We start from the raw sequence: 18,792 nt of genomic DNA on the forward strand, positions 1-18,792 counted from the left end.
CGACGGTTTCCGCGGCAGCGGCCACTCCGTGCGCGCCCGTGGGCCGGTCCAACCCGACACGGGGGCGGGGGCTCCGCGCGCCTCTCAAGAGGCAAGGATGGGGACAGGGCGTCCCCGGCGTGGCTCCGGGGCGAACCATCAGGAAAGGACGCGCGGGGGAGCAAAAGCTGGACAAAAGTTTTGAAAAGTTTTTCTTGTCGCTGCCAAAGTCCAATCGAGGCAAAACTTAGCTAGTGAAGTAGGTACATTCTTGCTAGAACAGGTACAGGGTCGACTAGTTAGCGGCTTTTAGGCAAGGTGGACGGGTCCTACTCGCTCCCCCCCGCCAGCCTCCAATGGAGCAGGCCCGCCCCGCCCCGTCGGACCCAACCGGACTTTCAGGACTGCTGGGGAACGCAGTGGAGGCCGAGCCTTGGCCCTGAGGGCGAAGCTGGAAGTGAAAAGACCCCAAGGGAGGCTTTGTTGAAGCATTTGGGGGCCTCGATGGGCAGTGTCAAAAGTTTCTGTGTGGGGGTGTATGTGTTTGTATTAGCAGGAGGCGCATAATCCACGTGAAACTTTTGGAGCTTGTAATTTTGAGGGGCGGAGTGGAAAGGAGGAAGACGGGAAGGTTAATTTTAAGGTAAAATTGCAGTCGTCGTTAAAATAAAACCGATCCAGATAAAATGCCGTTTAGAAGGGATTAGGAGACCAGTTTTGTAAAATAAAGCATTAATAGTCGCGTTTCAGGTCGTTTTGGCATTGTGAACAGATGATAAGAATTTGACATTCCCTGAATCTGGTCCTGTAAGGCAAGGTAATTAAGGGCTTTAGTGTACAACCTTATCCTCCTTTAGGCAGAGAAAGAGCAATAACTTTTGACAGACATTTACTATCCAGTGAGATCTGGTTATTATCTTTCTTTCACATGTGTATGGCGCTCTTTCCCACGCATTATATAAAAACACCCACTTAACTTGGAATTACCAATTAATGTATTTGAGGAAAAGGTTTGACTTACTTAAGTAATCATACCAAATAATGGAGTCCAATCTTTCTGGAACTTAAGCTTTTTGCCATATCATTAAAGACTATACCCCTTTTTTAAAAAAATTGTTTGATCTTTTTCCCACCATCGCCATTTTCAGCTTAAATTCTTACCAGGTTAGACAAATGTCACCATCCTAACATCAACATCACATTTATACTTCGTTAAAAATATAGAATGTTTGGGCTGTACTCTAGAGTGTAATTCACAGTGGTTGTGAGAAAGGACCCAGAAATATGCATACCCAGCAATCATCCATGTATTCAGATGTGCTGCATGAGAAAGCACTACTCCAGACGGTAAGTGGCACTTCGTTTTTTTGAGATTTCCCTTTGATAAGGACCATTATCATGCTTACCATCACTTCTAAGATGCCAGAGAGGCTCAGTAAGCTTTAACACCCAATTTCAATGACTTAAGTCTAATCTTGATTAATGAATTGAAATGCTTTTTCTAAGCTATATTTTCATCTTGAAATTTGTCAGTAAGCTTGTGATAACCATATTCCAAAGTGTTTGAGTGGTTTATATCTGAATAAATCAGTGCTTTTACATCCAACCTTAGCAGGAACCTGTGCTCTACCCAGTTCAAATACAGTTTTACAGGCAGTTAATCCATCAAACTTTTTCTGCTTCTATTTCATGGAAAGCTAAAGATGCTGGCAGAAAAAAATATGTATGTAACCTTGATGATTAAATGCTTTACAATTTTTGATTTACACTTAGCTAAGCCCTAATGGCTTCGAAAGCCTTTTACTCATAAAATCAGCTTGCTTTCTTACTCTACATTTGTTGTCTGAACCGTCACCATTCTGAAGTTACCAAATTCATCGAACATGTTACTTCTCCTTCTATGTGACTCAGAAAATCATAGGCCCTTAGATACGAATAGTCTCACTTTTCTTCCTTTTTTCTCATCAATCTACGAGTTCATTTCCATATTTTGCCTCAGAAAGAAGGAAGTTTGCTCTCCTCCAAAATTAATTCTGATCTGAGTCTTATAGATGTTGTCTATGCCTTGCTAGCTTTATTATTCCTCTTCGGCGTATTATTTTTCTCTCCATTCTGGTTTTTTCCCCCTTATCCTACCTATATCATCTACACAAATCTCTCCCATCTTGAAAAAAAGAGTTTCCTTATATTCCATGCCTGCCTCCTTCAGCAATTCTCTGCCTCATTATGGATCTACAAACCATATATTTCACCTATTAAAATTATGCAATTCAATGGTTGTTAGTCTACTTACACAGTTGTTGAAGCATTATCAAAATCTAATTTCTGAAAATTTCTATCAACCCCGCAAAAAGTTCTTACCCATTCCCACTCCCAGGTGTAGGCAATCAATAATCTACTTTCTGTCCGTATGGATCCGCCTTAAATAGACTTTTCATATAAATGGAATCATACAACATCTGGTCTTTAGGGTCTGGCTTCTTTCACTTAGCTGAACATTTCTAACTCATTCATATTGTAGCATGTATTAGTACTTCATTCCTTTTTATTGCCAAATAATATTCCATTGTATGGATATATCACATTTTATCCAGTCATAAGTTGAGGAACATTTAGATTGATCCCACTTTTTGGCTATTAGAAATAATGTTGCTATGAACATCCATGTACAATTTTTTTGTGGATATAAGTTTTCATTTTCCTGTAGTATATACCTAGGAGTGGAATTGTTGTTGTTGTTGTTGTTTTCTTTTTTTCAAATAACATAGTGCAAGTTTAAAGTATACAATATGATGATTCAAGACAGGTATATGTCACAAAATGATTACCACAATTAGGTGAGTTAAAACCTCCATAAACTCACATAATTACCTTTTTGAGTGTATGTGGTAAGAACATTTAAGATTTACTCTCTTAGCAACTTGCAAGCATGTAATACACTATTGACAATGAAAGATCCTCAGAATTTATTCATTTTAAAATTGGAAGCAATATCTCACCATTTCCCCCAAACCCCAGACCCTCACAACCACTATTCTCCTGTTTCCAAGAGTTCAGCTTTTTTAAAGATTCCACACTTATGTAAGATCATACAGTATGTCTTTCTTTGTCTATCTCACTTAGCATAATCCCCTTATGGTCCATCCATGTTGTTGCAAATGGTAAAATTTACTTCTTTTATATGGCTGAATAATATTCCTTGTGTGTGTGTGTGTGTGTGTGTGTGTGTGTGTGTGGGTGTGTGTTTTATCCAATCATCTAATAATGGACATTTAGGTTGTTTCCATGCCTTGGCTATTGTGAATAATGCTGCAGTGAACATGTGGGTGCAGATATCTCTTCAAGATACGATTTCATTTCCTTTGGATATACCCAAAAGTGGAATTGCTGTATCACATTATAGTTGTAGTTTTAATTTTTTGAGGAACTTCCATATGTTTTCACCAGTGGTCCAGGGTTCCCTTTTCTCCACATCTTCTCCAACACTTGTGATCCATTGTATTTTTGATAATGGTCATTCTGAGATGCCATCTTATTGTAGTTTTGATCTGATGATTAATGATGTTGAGATCTTCTCATGTATCTGTTGGGCATTCGTATGTTATCTTTGGGAAAATGTATACTCAGGCCCTCCGCACATTTTTAAATTGGATTTTTTTTTGCTACTAAGTTTTATGAGTTCCTTATTTATTTTAGACATTAACTACTTATCAGATAAATAGTTTGCAAATATTTTCTCCTGTTCCTTACGTTGATTTTTCATTTTGTTGACTATTTCTTTGCTGTAGAGAAGCTTTTAATTTGATATAGTTCTACTGGTTTATTTTTGCTTGTCACTTGTGCTTTTTTCCGGTGCTTTTTTTCTTTATCCAAAAAAAAAAAAACCATTGCGAAGACCAACATCAAGGAGCTTTTTCCCTATGTTTTCCTGTAAAAGTTTTATGGTTTCAAGTCTCACATTTGAGCCTTTCATTCATCTTGAGTTAATTTTTGGGTATGGTGTAAGTTAGGGTACAATTTCATTCTTTTGCATATTAATATCTAGTTTTCCCAACACCATTTATTAAAGAGATTGTCCTTTCCCCATTGACTATTCTTGGCTCCCTTGTCAAAAATTAGTTGACAGTATACACATGGTTTATTTCTGCACTCTCGATTCTGTTCCATTGGTTTGTCTATTTTTATGCCAGTACTATACTGTTTTGATTACTATAGCTTTGTAATATAGTTTGAAATCAGGATGTGTTCTTTCTCAAGCTTGCTTTGGCTATTTGAGGTTTTTTGCAGTTCCACATTAATTTTAGGACTGTTTATTCTATTTCTGTGAAAAATGCCATTGGAAATTTGATAGGAATTGCATTGAATATGTAGAACACTTTGGGTAGTTTGTACATATTAACAATATCAATTCTTCCAAGCCATAAACACAAGACACCTTTCCATTTATTTATGTCTTCTTTGGTTTCTTTCATTAATATCTTATTAATATTAATATCATTTCTTTCACCTCCTTGGTTAAATTTATTCCTAATATTTTATTCTTTTTGATGTTATCGTAAATGGAATTGTTTTCTTTATTTATTTTTTAGATAGTTCATTGTTAGTGTATGTGAATTCAAGAAATTGTCTAATTTGATTTGTATCCTGCAACTTTATGAAATTCGTTTATTAGTTCTAACAGCCCTTTCATGGAGTCTTCAGGATTGTCTATGTATAAGATCATATCATCTTCAAATAGAGACAATTTTACTTCTTTCAATTTGGATGCCTTTTATTTCTTTGTCTTGCCTAAATACTCTGTCTAGAACTTCCAGTACTATGTTGAATAGGAATCGTGACAGTGGGCACCCTTGTCTTCTTCTTGATCTTAAGGTAAAAGCTTTCAACCTTTCATCACTGACTGTGATGGCTTGCCATATATATATGCCATATGTATGACAGTAAGATAACATTATTATGTTGAGGTACATTCCTTCTATACCCAATGTATTGAAAGGTTTTGTCATGATCCACTCATTGTCAAAAGTGGTGTTGAAGTCCCCGACTATTAACATACACTGTCTATTTCTCCCTTCAGATGTTAGTGTTTTCTTAACGTATTTAGGTGCTTTGCTGTTGGGTGCATCTATATTTATAAATGTTGTATTTTCTTGGTGGATTATCACTTTGACCATTTTATAATGACTTTCTTTGTCTTTTATTACAGTTTTTGTCTTAAAGTATATTTCATCTGCTCTAAGTACAGCTACCCTTGTTCTCTTCTGGTTTCCAAGTGCATGGCACATCTTTTTCCATTCCTTCACTTTTAGCCTGTGTGTCCTTAAAGCTGAATTGAGTGTCCTATGGGCAGCATATAGTTGGGTCTTTTTTAAAATCCATTCAGCCACTCTGTGCCTTTCGATATGAGAATTTAATCCATTTTCATTTAAAGTAATAGGTAAAGACTTGATAAGTAAGGACTTGCTGGTGCCAGCCTATTATTTTTTGGCTGTTATGTAGTTTTTTCATTCATTTCTTCTTCTCTTCCTGACTTTGTTTGTAAATTGATTATTTTCCATAATGGCATGCTTTGATTACTTTCTTTTTATCTTTTGGGTATCTTCTGTAGGTTTTTGCTTTCTAGTTACCATGAGTTTAACATAAAACATATCTATTTTAAGTTGTTAACTTAATTTCAATGGTATATACTCTACCCTTCTACTCCTGCCCATTTTATGTTTTTGTTATCACAATTTACCTTTTTACATTGTGTATCCACTAACAAATTATTGTAACATTATTTTTAATACTTTTCTCCTTTAACTTTTCTACTAGAGTTAAGTGATTAACACACTATCATAGAGTATTCTGAATTTGACTATATAATTGCCTTTGCCAGTGTGTTTTATATTCTTCATATGTTTCTAGATTACTATTCAAACATCCTTCCATTGCAGCTTGAAGAACTCCCTTTAGCATTTTTTTTTTTTTTTTTTTGGTAAAGTAGATCTAGTGGTGATGAACTCCCTCTGCTTTTGTTGGGGAAAATCTTTATCTTGCCTCATTTCTCATGGACAAGTTTGTCACTTCATGAAAATCATGTGATATCTATCTGGAAACTATTTTATAGGATAAAAATGTCAGCACTCAAATTTCTGATGTGATAAGCAGAATCACTGATGGAATCAATAAAGTGAACTGACACTAAGCAAAGTGGTTTTGTAAACGTTAAGAAACAGACGAATGAATCTGTTATTCCCTTAGTACATCTGGATCTCTTGGTGAACCTAAAGCCTAAGTTGGTAGATAGCCAAATCAGTTAAGCTTATCTTTATTCAAAGCCCTAGTGCCTCCCCCCGCCCCGACTAAAAGAGTTAGGCTAGCATTCAAATTCCTTATCAGGTGGAACTCTCCCCTGTGACAAAACTGTCACAGAGAGAATGAGTATAGGTTGTTCTTTGGACATAACCATGATCACAACACTGAAGAGTATATGATAAAGATTTAATATGGCCTTTCAATAGAATGGGAAAAGCTTAATATCGATTAAAATCAAATTCCCCTCCAGTAGATGCCAACCCTGCATATAATCATTATAAACCCTACTAAAAACCAAGTAACTTTTTCTCAATTTGAAAGTGTCTAAAAAGTGTTAACTACCACACTTGTCAGAAATAACATATATAGGTAGTAGAGCAAGGACCCAAGAATACAATCACTGAGAATTATAATAAAAATGTAGGTCACAGTAACTCACATCAAGTTACCATAGAATTATTTCAGGACTCCTTTTATATTTTATCAAAGATTATAATTACAGTTATATAATTACAGCCCCAAATACTCCATACATGGGATGTGGAAGCTTCTGACTTTGGATAGTTTTACTTAGTTCACTGAACAAGCACCATTTATGCCCAAAGTTGTGAAAACTTAACAAGGCTTTAGAAGTCTTCAGGACCACTAACTAATCAAAATCTCCAAACAGGAGTATTACGTTATGAAGACGAACATTTACATTCCCCTTCTGCTATAGATTTCTTTTTACTGCAGGTTTCTTCTCTTTATACCGCCTATATTCTGTGTGGGGTTGTAGTAGAGTGTGCGTTTCTACAAGCAGGACTGTATGCCTACCTTATCTCTATCTTTCTGGACTCTTCCTCTCTAATCTTGGCTCACTTCTCTCTTAATTTTTATATTAGGTCTTTACATGTTGCTACTACTTCTTATTTATATTATTGATATTTCATGTTCTTAATCTACACAATCTTTATATATTAAATGCTTTATTTTACGATATTAATTTTAGGTATTAATATTAAATATTTTAAAGTTATATAATATTAAGTTGTATTTTTGAAGAAGTTTTGAGGTAGAATATATTAGAAATAATTTCTCTATCTTTGCTTTGTATTTTTTTTTTAATTATACCAGAAAAATGTAAATGCAAAAAGGAAAAGAAAGAGCAAAATAATTTGGGAGAAACCTCAGTCCAGCTTCAATCTATAGCTGGTAATTAGGCGTTTTCATTTTTGTTTTTCTCCTGTTGGTGAGGGGGTGGGGACTGAATCCTGGGCTCTGTCAAGACAAAATGAAGCATGGCAATAAAAAGAGAATGTATCACACATTTCTGAGAGGCACTGCTGGGCAGCAATGCCAGGTTCTTATCAATATTCCACTTGTTTCAGCCATGGTACATGAACAGCAAACTGATAAGTGCTGAGCATAATATTTGAAAGGAAGAGAACGCAGTCCTCTTCCCAAAATGTATGGGGGTTCCCTGACTCCCCACCTCCGCATCCCAAACACCATTTGGGAGAGATGCTAATAGTGCCAGGTGAATCAGCCAAAATAGAGGCAGATGTGGGAGGAGAAACTAAAACCTGGATGGTCAATCCTTAAGTGATTCAGCACTGACCAGACAGGTTTATTTTACAAAAGAATCATGCACTGGTCATTTTCTCCCAGTGCATGCAGATCTACGCTTAACTATCGGTCTTCCCAGAGGCAGAAGACACAGCAATATAATCAGATTCTGAGCTGCCCTGTCAGGCATGAGGAAAAGTTTGACCATCTTCAGCAATCTCTCAAGATGGAAGCAGGCCACGCCCACCTACCATTCTCCACTGCCTATCCAGGGACTTCTGCTGGTGCTGAGCTGGCTCTCCAGTCAACACCATGGGCAGCCATGGGCATGCAGAACATTTATTGAATAAAGTGAACAGGACTGGTTGGCAGCAGTCACTCTGTACCTACCTTACTGGTTTTCTGGGAGTTGAAGAAGGAAGGGGTCGGGGGAAGATTCTTAAAATATACAGAGACATTTACAACAACATTGTTCGGCTCTCATATTGAGCTGGTCTTGCTAATGCATTGTATGAGATATGAGGGCATGCGCTTTTGTTTGCTCATTCAACTACATGTTGTGTGACATGAAACCTCCCTGCTTCTAGTTTCTTCCCTCTTTAATTCATCTCTGACACTGCAGCCCGGGTAATCTTAAATCCGCAGAGTTAATTGTTGCTTTACTTCTACTTTGTAAACACTCTTGGTTCATAGCAGTAGCTTATTATTGATAATGAGAATCAGTTGTGTAACACTTTTTAAAATGCACATTTCCCAGCTATACCCCAGAGATCCTGATTCCAGGGTTGTAGGGTAGGTCTCGGGAACCTGCATTTTCTGATTATGAAACATGTTTGAGACCTGCTTCTTCATAGTCCTCCCATAGATATGAATCACACATTAACTTCTGAGATAGGGCCATGAGACTAGGACCACATTAAGCAGAAGTGACGTATGTGCTTTTACACTCATGTAAAGAATAGCCTCTGTTTTGTACTCCAGATGCCTCTGTCTCTGCCTCAGCAACCAATGAATGCTACCTAGCTACAAGATGGTGGGGCCATCTCCAACAACCTAGATTCCTGACAAACTACAGGGGTCAGAGCCCCTTGTCCCAACCTCAACCTGAATTGGACATGTAATATGAGCAAGAAATAAATCAATAAATATTTATTATAGCAAGCCATGGAGGTTTGGGGGTTCATTTAGCACCATAGCATAAACGTAGCCAACCCTGATACAAGATTTTTGCAAATGCTTAATTTATTTTTATCACGTATGCCAAATTAATATATTGATTTATGTTGTCAAGTTAACACATTTTTGTTTTTCAGGCCCCTCTTGCTATTTCTATATTCTGAGGAGTTTTCTGAGATTGCAAAACTATTAATTTTTTTATCAAACTACGTATGTGAATAAAGATTTTCATTACACAACCAAAAGCCAGTAAGCAAATAACAATGAGTGGAATGCTGAATCCATCATCATCTATCGCTCTCAGTTTAAAAATTCAGTTTCATGTGTATCAGCCTGTCTTTTGATAAATGGCTTTATAATTATAAAACATTATAAATTTGAACTTATAAAACACGTGTACTCATAAGATACCATTTTTATATTTTATATATTGGTTTTGTGTAAAACTACATTAGAACAGTTTAAAAAGAATTGCTTTTAGAGTCACACACACAAAAAATCTCAGTTCTCTTTCGCATGATGCCCTTAACGTTTTAATAATAACCCTATTGGACCTGAGAGGAGGGCCTTGGTGTTCATCTAGTTGAGCCTCTTATTTTTACTGCTTTGTTAGCCAAGGCCCAGAGAAGTCAAGCAAGTTTCTCAAGGTCACACACTTGGATAAGAATAGAGCTGGAAGAACCCAGGGCCACCACAAGAAGTGCTCCATCTTTGACCTGAGCAATTAATTGTGACTCTCAATTTGCCCAAACATGTTATGAAGTGGCATGATGTCTCATAAAGTATTATCCAGATGTGAAAGCCAGGTCAAACTATTTATTTTTGAGATGAAGCTTTCCCATACATGAAATAAGAACAAAAAAATGCCTATTTTATAGCTCTGTTATAATTAGAAAGGATACCATATATGTAACGTGGTAGGCCTGTTGTTCTTTGGCCTTAAATGAACAACCTTAGATTTATCACCTTCAGATTTCAGCCTGTACTTCTAGATCAGTGTTCAGCAAAGTATGGCCCATGGGCTGCCACACCAGTTCATTTATGTATTGTCTATGGCTGCTTTGGGGATACAACAGCAGAGAGGACTAGTTGTGACAGGGACCTTATGACTCAAAAGTCTAAAATACTCTCTTGCTGTTTTCAGAAAAATTCAGCTGACCTATATTCTAGATTGTTGAGATCCTTTTGAAACTACTCTTGATTCCTTCATGTGCAATAGCATTCAGTATTTCTTTCACTAAGTCAGCCACAAATTTGTTTCTAATCAAGTTTTTCATAATAATTCTGAGACATGAGCAAGGAAAGTCACATGGCATAGCACAAGAGACTGCCTTCATGGTTAACAATGATTACCACTCACTGGACACAGTTATCAGAAGAAATATGAACCCACTAAATGATACCATCGCCCAGTTCTCATTTATCAACGATGCCATGTATTTGTTAAATGCCTTGCTAATATGCAGGAGAAGAGGAGGTACAGACTGCAAGTCATCACTGCTTTTTTCCTTCTAAGTAGTTTCAAGCCTGTGTTGTTTCTATATCCTTCAACTCCATTTCAACCCCGTTTTTGAAATTTGAATTATTCATCTAACTACGGTTTTCTGGTAGATGTCTTATTATCTGGGTAGACACTAGTTAGCTGTCACCAAACTTGATTACCATTTTCGTGGGCCTGCTACATTTCTCTGCTTTCTTTTCTGTGGGGGTGCCCAAGAGACTTGAGTTTTAGCCAGCAGAGGGTTATAAAAGTGATGTGTGCTGCTTCCAGGCTGAGCCCACATGTGCATCCCACTGGTGACTCTCCATGGTCCTTTTCTTTCCACAGTCTAAAAGTAGATGAGCATGGAGACCTGAGAAGCCATTCATTAAAGATGACAGAGCCACAAGATAGAAGGAACCTGGGTCCCTGAACCACCCTTAGAGGACAGCCACCCACTAATCAGGAACATTAATTTCAGACTAGAACAAGAAATAAACTCTGATTGCATTTAAGCCATTATATATATTTCGAGGTTTGTTTGTTATAAAAACGAGTGTAATTTTCACAAATACACTATCACTCCTATAATATTACTACCAAAGTTTCTGTGATCACATATGAAAATTTATTGATAGCCTAGTTTTCTGAACCAAGAGGTTAATAATCCATGTACAGTGGATGTGGGTAGCCTTTCACTATATCATCACCTATTTTAGCCTATGAATTTCCACTTCGCAGTTTTTGTTGTGTATTTTCTAGTAGCTCATTCTTGAGAAAAATAAAGCAAAATAGGTGTTCTGCCTTTTAGCAATCTGTTAAACACGGCATATCTTTCTCAAAAAAGACAGCCTTACGCTTCCTTCTTGTTCTCCTTTTTGCTACGACTTCCTTTTTCACCGAATGGTCCTGCTGTAGTTAGCTAGTTTTTTTAGTGTTTCTAAAATCCCACCCTGTGTTTTGGCCATTTTGACACTTTTTAGTTTTATGCCATCCTTCTACTTGTCCTTAGAATATGTCCTTCCCACTTCTATCTCTTCTAAGAGCTAAGGTCAGAAAATATCTTGTCAAGTCAGGCTGGTTTCTCCCTATTTTGCTTTCTCATTAAGACTATTTGTGACTTTGTTCTAGTCTTTGAAATTAGATTAAAATGTCTTATTTATCGTCTGTCTCTCTCTACTCGCATTCAGCAAGGACAGGGACTCCCTTCACTGCTTAGAACATGACCTGGTACAAAGTAGACATTCAGATATGACATTTGTTGAATGAATAAATGAATCATGTACATCTTTTCTCTAATTTTGATTCCAACCCACTTGTGTACAATCCAAGCATCAGATGTAATTAAGTCACGCTCACTCCCTCTCTTCATTATTCAGGAGTACCGATTATTCTATACTTTTCTCTCACAGAGGGGTTCTCAGCTTTGCTATACATTTCAGAACTTCTGTGGAGCTTTTGAAAATCCTACTGCTCAGGCCACACACTCCAGATCACTGAAATCCAGATCTCTCAGAGGAAGGATATGGACATCAGGGAGGACACCTCCCAGGTGATTTCAATGTGCAGCCAAGACTGAGCATCACTGCATGGGTCCTGTTGTTTCCTTAATACAGTCTTTGTTAGTGAAAATTAAGCTGAGAGACCAGTAGATATTATGACAGCATCTTGTGAGGGACCGCTAGACAGTAATAAACATATCAACTGTTTACTACACCTGGGATCATACTAAGAGTTTTCCATTCGTTATTTCCTTTAGACCTCACATTCACCCTGTGAGGGAGGTTAATGAGCCCTCCTTTGGGAAAAAGGTTACTGGGCTCTTAAGGAAAGCAACACTGCCAAAGAGGTCAGTCAAGGGTATGCTGGGTGTTTGCTCTTAATTTACTGACACCAATAGCACAGCAGTTTTCAATTATGGGCAATTTTGCCTCCTAGTAGGGTTACTAGATAAAATATAGAACTCCCAGTTAAATTGGAATGTCAGATAAACAACAAATTTTTAGTATAAGTCTGTACCAAACATTACACAGGATGTATATACCAAAAATCTATTTGCTGCTTATCAGTAATTCACATTTACTTAGGCTACCTATTTTTACTTGCTAATCTGGCAGATCTCTCAGGGAATATTTAGACATTATCATTATCACACTGAGGGTATGGTGTTTGGCATCTAGTAGCTTGAGGCCAAGGATTCTGCTTAAGATCCTATGATGCTCAGGACAGTCCCCACAACAAAGAATTGTCTGGTGCCCAGGTAGAGAAACCCAGATCTAGTAGATGTTGGGAGAGATTAAACACTCCCATAACCACGTCATGCCTCTGGCAACTTTTATAGTCTGTCTTATTTCATTGTCTTCAGAAAGCCTTATTTTCACGCCACTTCCTGACATATCTTTCTGTGCTTTCTCTTTCAGCCCCACTTTCATTTACAGCTTCAAATTAGGACAAGACACCCTACTACTCTCTGAAGTCCTCTTTGTACCAATTTGACTTAGCTGCAATTAGCACAGAGAAATCTGGGACTAAGAAGGTGTGATAAAAACCCATATGGCAAATATAGTTGCGTGCAAAATTGTTTATTGCTGAAAGGATGATGCTTCTTTAGCCAGCAAATCTATATGTTATGAATGCCATTAGCATGATGGCAAGTATCTGATAACTGCCTTGCAGATGTTATCTCAAAACTTTAGTAAATGATGCACTGAAATGAATTCTACCTCAGTTATTTTATAGAACGTGCGTATTAACTTGTCATAAATAAATCTAAGTAAATTTACTTTATAATGTGTATATTTTCTAATTTGATTTTGGAACCTGTAAAAAGCATAGGGTGTACTTGGTACAAACATTTACTATTTTTCAAGAATCTGAGCTTAGCACTGAATTTGAATTTCAAAAGATTTAATTTGTCTTTCTTAGATGTAACTTTAATACACTCACTTTAGGGTGTTTCTAGAAATTGTTTGCAAGGTAACAGATGACATTTTATGTCACCCCCGATTACAGCTTGAGTTACTTCCCAAAGATAACTTGCTATTCAGGATTTTATATATATATACTTATTTCTTATTATTTTTTAATAGAGGATTACTGTGCCTTAAAATCATCATATTCACTACTTATCCCTACCAAAAAGAAGAGATCATGAGTTTTAGATAATATAAAAAGAGCTCTGTCCAAAGGTCCATTTAAAGTCCTGATAAGGATTATCTGCATTAACAAGGGGTGATCATAATTATCACAAAAATCTAATACACGGTTAATTAAAATATACATGCACATACTTGTATTGTATGTGTCATACAGTAGGTCCTTAATAAATATGAATTCTTTCCACTCCTCCAAAGTTTGATATTGTTTATAAGATATATATGTGGAAGTATGCATGTTTAATAGTATAAAGAGAAAAAGAAAAAGAAACAAGGGGGAATGCCTTCACAAACATAATACTTTTTCCTTGCTATACCAAAGATAACCCTAAGTAGGACATCCGCGATCTTGGAATTCCTGGCAGTGGCAGATGGCCGGGAGGCTGCAAGATTTTATATACTTGCTCCCAAAAGGCTCTATGACTACCTCAGTTACACTTACTTACCATGCTAATTATTTGTTTATGTGTCTGTCTCTGAAACCATTAGTATGGCTGACTATCTACATATGACTTTACTACTATACTCTTTTCTCGTTCATTCCAGAAACATCCTTCATGACGTATCAACTCTCTGAAAGAAAGCATCAACCACGTTTATACGCCAGAACTCTTTGAACCCCTTGCTGTAAAACCCTCATCTTATTCTATGAATTCTAAACTACCACATCACAATCCTTCCTTACTCAACCCTAAGTCGTTATATTAAAAGACCTGCCTTAAATCGAACTTCGAAATCTTAAATATCCCAACTATTACACGCCCCCCTGCCCGCCTTCCTCCAAGGCACTACTAAGGCTCTGGTGAAATGGTATTCTTCTACCTCAATAAACTCAGTTTTATCTTACCTAAAAGTGGTTTTACTGATATTTTGAGGGCCAGCTTTATGACATTTCCATCAGACTGTGAATTCCTAAAGGGCTGGGTCTATGTCTCATTAATCCAATCTGTAGTTTTTTTACATGATTCCTTTGGGCAGGTGGTTCTCAAAATGTTGCCTTCAGACCAGCATCATCTGAAATCTTGTAAGAAATGCAAATCCTCAGGCTCAACCTCAGCTCCACTGAATCAGAGGATGAGTGGAACCCAGCAATGTGTTTTAACCAACCCTCCAGGTGATTCTGTTGTACTCTAAAGTTTTAGAACCACTATAGATCATAGCAGATGGTTAATACAGAAGAAAAGTACAGAAGAAAGGTGACGAGTGTCAAAGGGAGGTATAGTAATTCCTATTTAAAGTAGATGATGTACAACAGAGCTTCTTAGAGGAAGTGACAATTTATCGGGAATTTAAATGATTAGTAAAATTTGAGAGTATGTATTTAACTTTGGCTGAATAAAGTAGTGTTAAAGCATGCTTGGTTGGATAACAGAAAATGTTGTTGGAAAGAGGCTGAAGCTAAACTGTAAATGTCTGCCTAAGGAGTTTGGCCTTCCTTCTGTCGATATTAAGGAGTTACTGACGGTATGATGTACTTAGAGATATAGCATTATAAGCTGGGGGGTGGGGGGTGGGAAATCTGTGCTTTAAATGAAAAACTATGCAGTGTCAAAAGTACACTCTTCTGGATTATCTGATTTTGAAGCTAATTTATAACTTTGTAAATTGTAAAAGCTATAGCAATGCATAATTCTTGTGTTTAAACAGAGACATTCTTGTCTATGCAAACTCTGTCCAATAGACTTTGAATGGACTCTGTTTACCAACAGGGGAAGAACGTGCCTCTATCTGCCCATTTGTTTCAATAATCCTGATCTATAAATACATCTGTTTGGATTCTCCTTTGAATTGGTTGTAACCTTACTGGTTTCTTTATTAACAATGAGTTAAATAAAATATTTAATGTGTTCATTTTTATGTATGTCTTAATTTTCCCTTTTTTGGGGGAAAACTGTCCTTACGTAGTACCCTCTAACCGTCTTATTTCTCTGAAAGAACGCGTTTTGGATATACACACATGCACATACACACATATTAAAGATCTTTCTTTTGATATGTTATTCTTTTACAATAGCAAGAAAAAAAATTGCTATATTTATTAATTTTTTGGACCATGAAACTTTGCATTGTGCTTCCTCTCAAATCTATAGTTATAAAGGCATTTTAGCTGTTTTGCAATGTTGTTCTGTTTTATGATAATTTAACAGTGGCAACAAGTTTAGGAAAAAGAGCAAATTATTCTAACTATAATTCTCTAGCCGATAATATATTGTGCTGTAGCAGAACAAGCTGAGAAGTTCAGGGTTGTGTGGAGTATGTTTGTTGAATGCCAAAAGATCATGATTTCACTAACTACCAGGTATTGTTTGTACTGACTGAGGGCTAAAGAGAAATACAGAGAATTTTATGTAGAGGCTGCTCTTGCGAAGGTAATAAAGAGTCTAGACGACTGGGTATCTATTAGAAAGAATAAGGAGGGAGAGAAAATAAGTTAGGTGTCTACAAAATTGAAAATTCACACACATCTAACGATGCGGCGTCCTGTAAACAGCCTCTCAGGGGCATAACCTGAATTAGAGAAGTGCAAGGAGCAGCACCTGAGTGTCAGCAACTCTGATTCAGGCAGAACCAAAATTTCCTCTGCTCTCCTATTACTCATTTATTTCTCCTGATACATGTCTAAAGGAAAATCTTAAGTGCTCTGGATTATTCCATAAAACTCAAACCAATAGACCCAAATATAGTACCAAATAAGAAAAACTTCTTGTGGTTAAAATGGGAAGATTTCTGGAAGCAAATTCTTGCTCATCCACTGACTCTATAAACACGAGGCACCTACTAAACCAGTCAGGCGTCGGTTGTTCATCTGTGAACACTATAATGTCTACATCTAAGGATGCTGGCTGAGTTTATTAGTCTTGGAGAAGCATTCTCAGGTTTCTATGGGAAGGAGCCAGAAAATATAAAACATATTACCACAAATACTGCCATTTTAATAAGCTACGAAAGTGCTTGGTTTTTCTTTTTAAGAGCTTGTGGAATTCTCTTTTGCTCCCTTTTCCAGAAACAAAAATTGATATTCTTCGCAATGGGTAAGTACATTAAGGGTTTATATGCTTTTGAAAGGAATGCCTTTCTAAATGACAAATACATACCAGCTCAAAGGTTTTCTTATTGATCACATAACATCAAAAGGCTTTAGTCTGCACTTACAAGCATAGACTCTCAACAGAGTGAGATCAGTGCAGGACTCTCTACTAAATGCTTGATCTGGATGAGTAGGTAGCTCTGCATTCCATCAGTTAACCATTAGAGTGAACTGCCAGTGAAGATTGCCATGAGGAGAGGAAATATGGGGCGAGAAGAAAGATATCACTGCTTTTTCTTTTTTTTTTAAAAAAAAAAAACACAACTAAAGCATTAAATCTGAGATTAATGGCCCAAAGTAGTCACAAAGTATAACATCTACCATAGAATCATTTTTGAGAAAAGAAGCTTGACAGATTTTTTAGGTCCTCTGCCTTTTATGAGAACTATAGCTAAAATTGCCCCCAGACCAATGAATTGGTCCTATTTTTAAAATTCTTTGTGGAAACAGTCTCTGGCATCCTGTTAAATGAGTAACTCTTTTTACTATAAGAAACTTCTTTCTTTTAGTATTTCTAAAATTTCTAGGACATAAGTCATTTATTTTGGTATTTAAAAATATGAAAAATTCTAACATTCAAAAGTAGACAGACAAATAGAATGACCGATCAAATAGATTCAACAATTTCTAAGATTTTGTCACATTTGTATCACTGACTGCTATTTTCTTTGCCAAAACATTTTACAGTGAATTCCAGACATATTATTTCACTCCCACATGCTACAGTATACATGTCTAAATTTTAAAAGATCTAAAGGAGAGAAAAAAAAATGGCGTAGATGATAGAGGCTCTATTCATCTCTCTGGTGACCAAATCAAAGTTGTGACGGAAACAAAGAGCAGCAGCAAGGAAAAATCACCCGGGACCTAGATGAATAAGCCATACCACTAGGGAGAAATCCAAGAAATCACCCTGCAATGGCAAAAGATAGGATAGGGCGAGGACATGGGGCTGCCCGGTCCCCAGCAGCTGAGTGAGATGGAGGCTGTGGCAGTGGCAGAAGCCTCTTAAAGGGGCCGCATCTGCGAGCGGATTTTTGCGGTTACAGACCTGCCCACTCTGAGCACCAGTGCCTGTTTGGCTGTGCGCAGGGGGCACGAGGGATTTACAAGGAGATGTTGTCGGAGTGAGGGTCAAAGCAAGACTCGCTCAGTATAGAAATGCCAGTGGTATCCACTGTACCCTGTTGAGTCCTCCCCACTCCCAGTGCATCGGACACAGCGCCACCATAGCTGTGATATCATCAAACTGGATAACAGAGGTCGCTCCGCCCAGAAGATTCCCTGAAACCCCACCTCCCCCAACTCGGGCCCCACCCAAGCCACATCCAGGTGTAGCCTCAGCGAATCAGGTGCTCCTGCTGAGCAGCGCCTAGACTCACCCTGGAGGCAGCTGGTCTCAGTTTCTGGTGTGGCCTTTTAAGACAACTATAAGCACAGTATCCATAGATTGCTTGCTGAATCTTGACAGGTGGCTCCGGAAGGGTAGAGACTTGGGCTATATTTGGCCTGCAGCTGAACCCTCCTCAGGACTGTGCCACTGGACACCTATTTCACAAATCCACACCAATAAGACCGGGAGACTTAGGAGCTTTGCTTAGTACATAGAAACAGATATGGAAAGGCAGCCGAAATGGGAAGACAAATAAGCAGGAACCATATGAAAGAACAGAACAGAGACCAAGATATAATGGAGTCAAGTAATCTAACAGATGCAGAGTTCAAAACAGTGGTTATAAAGATGCTCAATAAACTTTTGGGAAATGTAGAGAACTCCAACAAAGAGATAAAAATGGAGATGGAAATTATAAGAGGGAACCAGTCTGAAATGGAGAACACATTATCTGAGATCAGAAGTATATTAAATGGAATAAACAAAGGAATAAACAAAGTGAATATAGAAGAGGATCATGTACCCTATCTAGAGAACAGGAAAGCCAATCAGGACACTCAAACAGAATGGCAAGAAAAAGATGCCAAGACTATAAAGATGATTTAAGGATGATATGGGATACTATTAAGGCTCCAAATATTCATCTGATCAGTGTAAGTGAAGAAAATCAAGATGT

At 37.4% G+C, this 18,792-nt stretch overlaps 1 protein-coding gene and 1 long non-coding RNA gene across 6 annotated transcripts in view; one reads left to right on the top strand and one right to left on the bottom strand.

Annotated features, from left to right (window-relative positions):
- Nucleotides 1–18,792, bottom strand: part of OXR1 (oxidation resistance 1) — a 304,617-nt gene that overhangs the window by 75,772 nt on the left and 210,053 nt on the right. The gene's annotated exons all lie outside the window — the stretch shown is intronic.
- Nucleotides 395–15,171, top strand: LOC112483554. Its single transcript, XR_003047657.1, has 3 exons — nucleotides 395–622; nucleotides 1,204–1,326; nucleotides 14,182–15,171. It is a non-coding gene; the product is annotated as an uncharacterized LOC112483554 (long non-coding RNA).

The sequence above is a fragment of the Pteropus alecto genome, unplaced genomic scaffold (assembly GCF_000325575.1).
Source record: "Pteropus alecto unplaced genomic scaffold, ASM32557v1 scaffold164, whole genome shotgun sequence".
Taxonomy (NCBI): domain Eukaryota; kingdom Metazoa; phylum Chordata; class Mammalia; order Chiroptera; family Pteropodidae; genus Pteropus; species Pteropus alecto.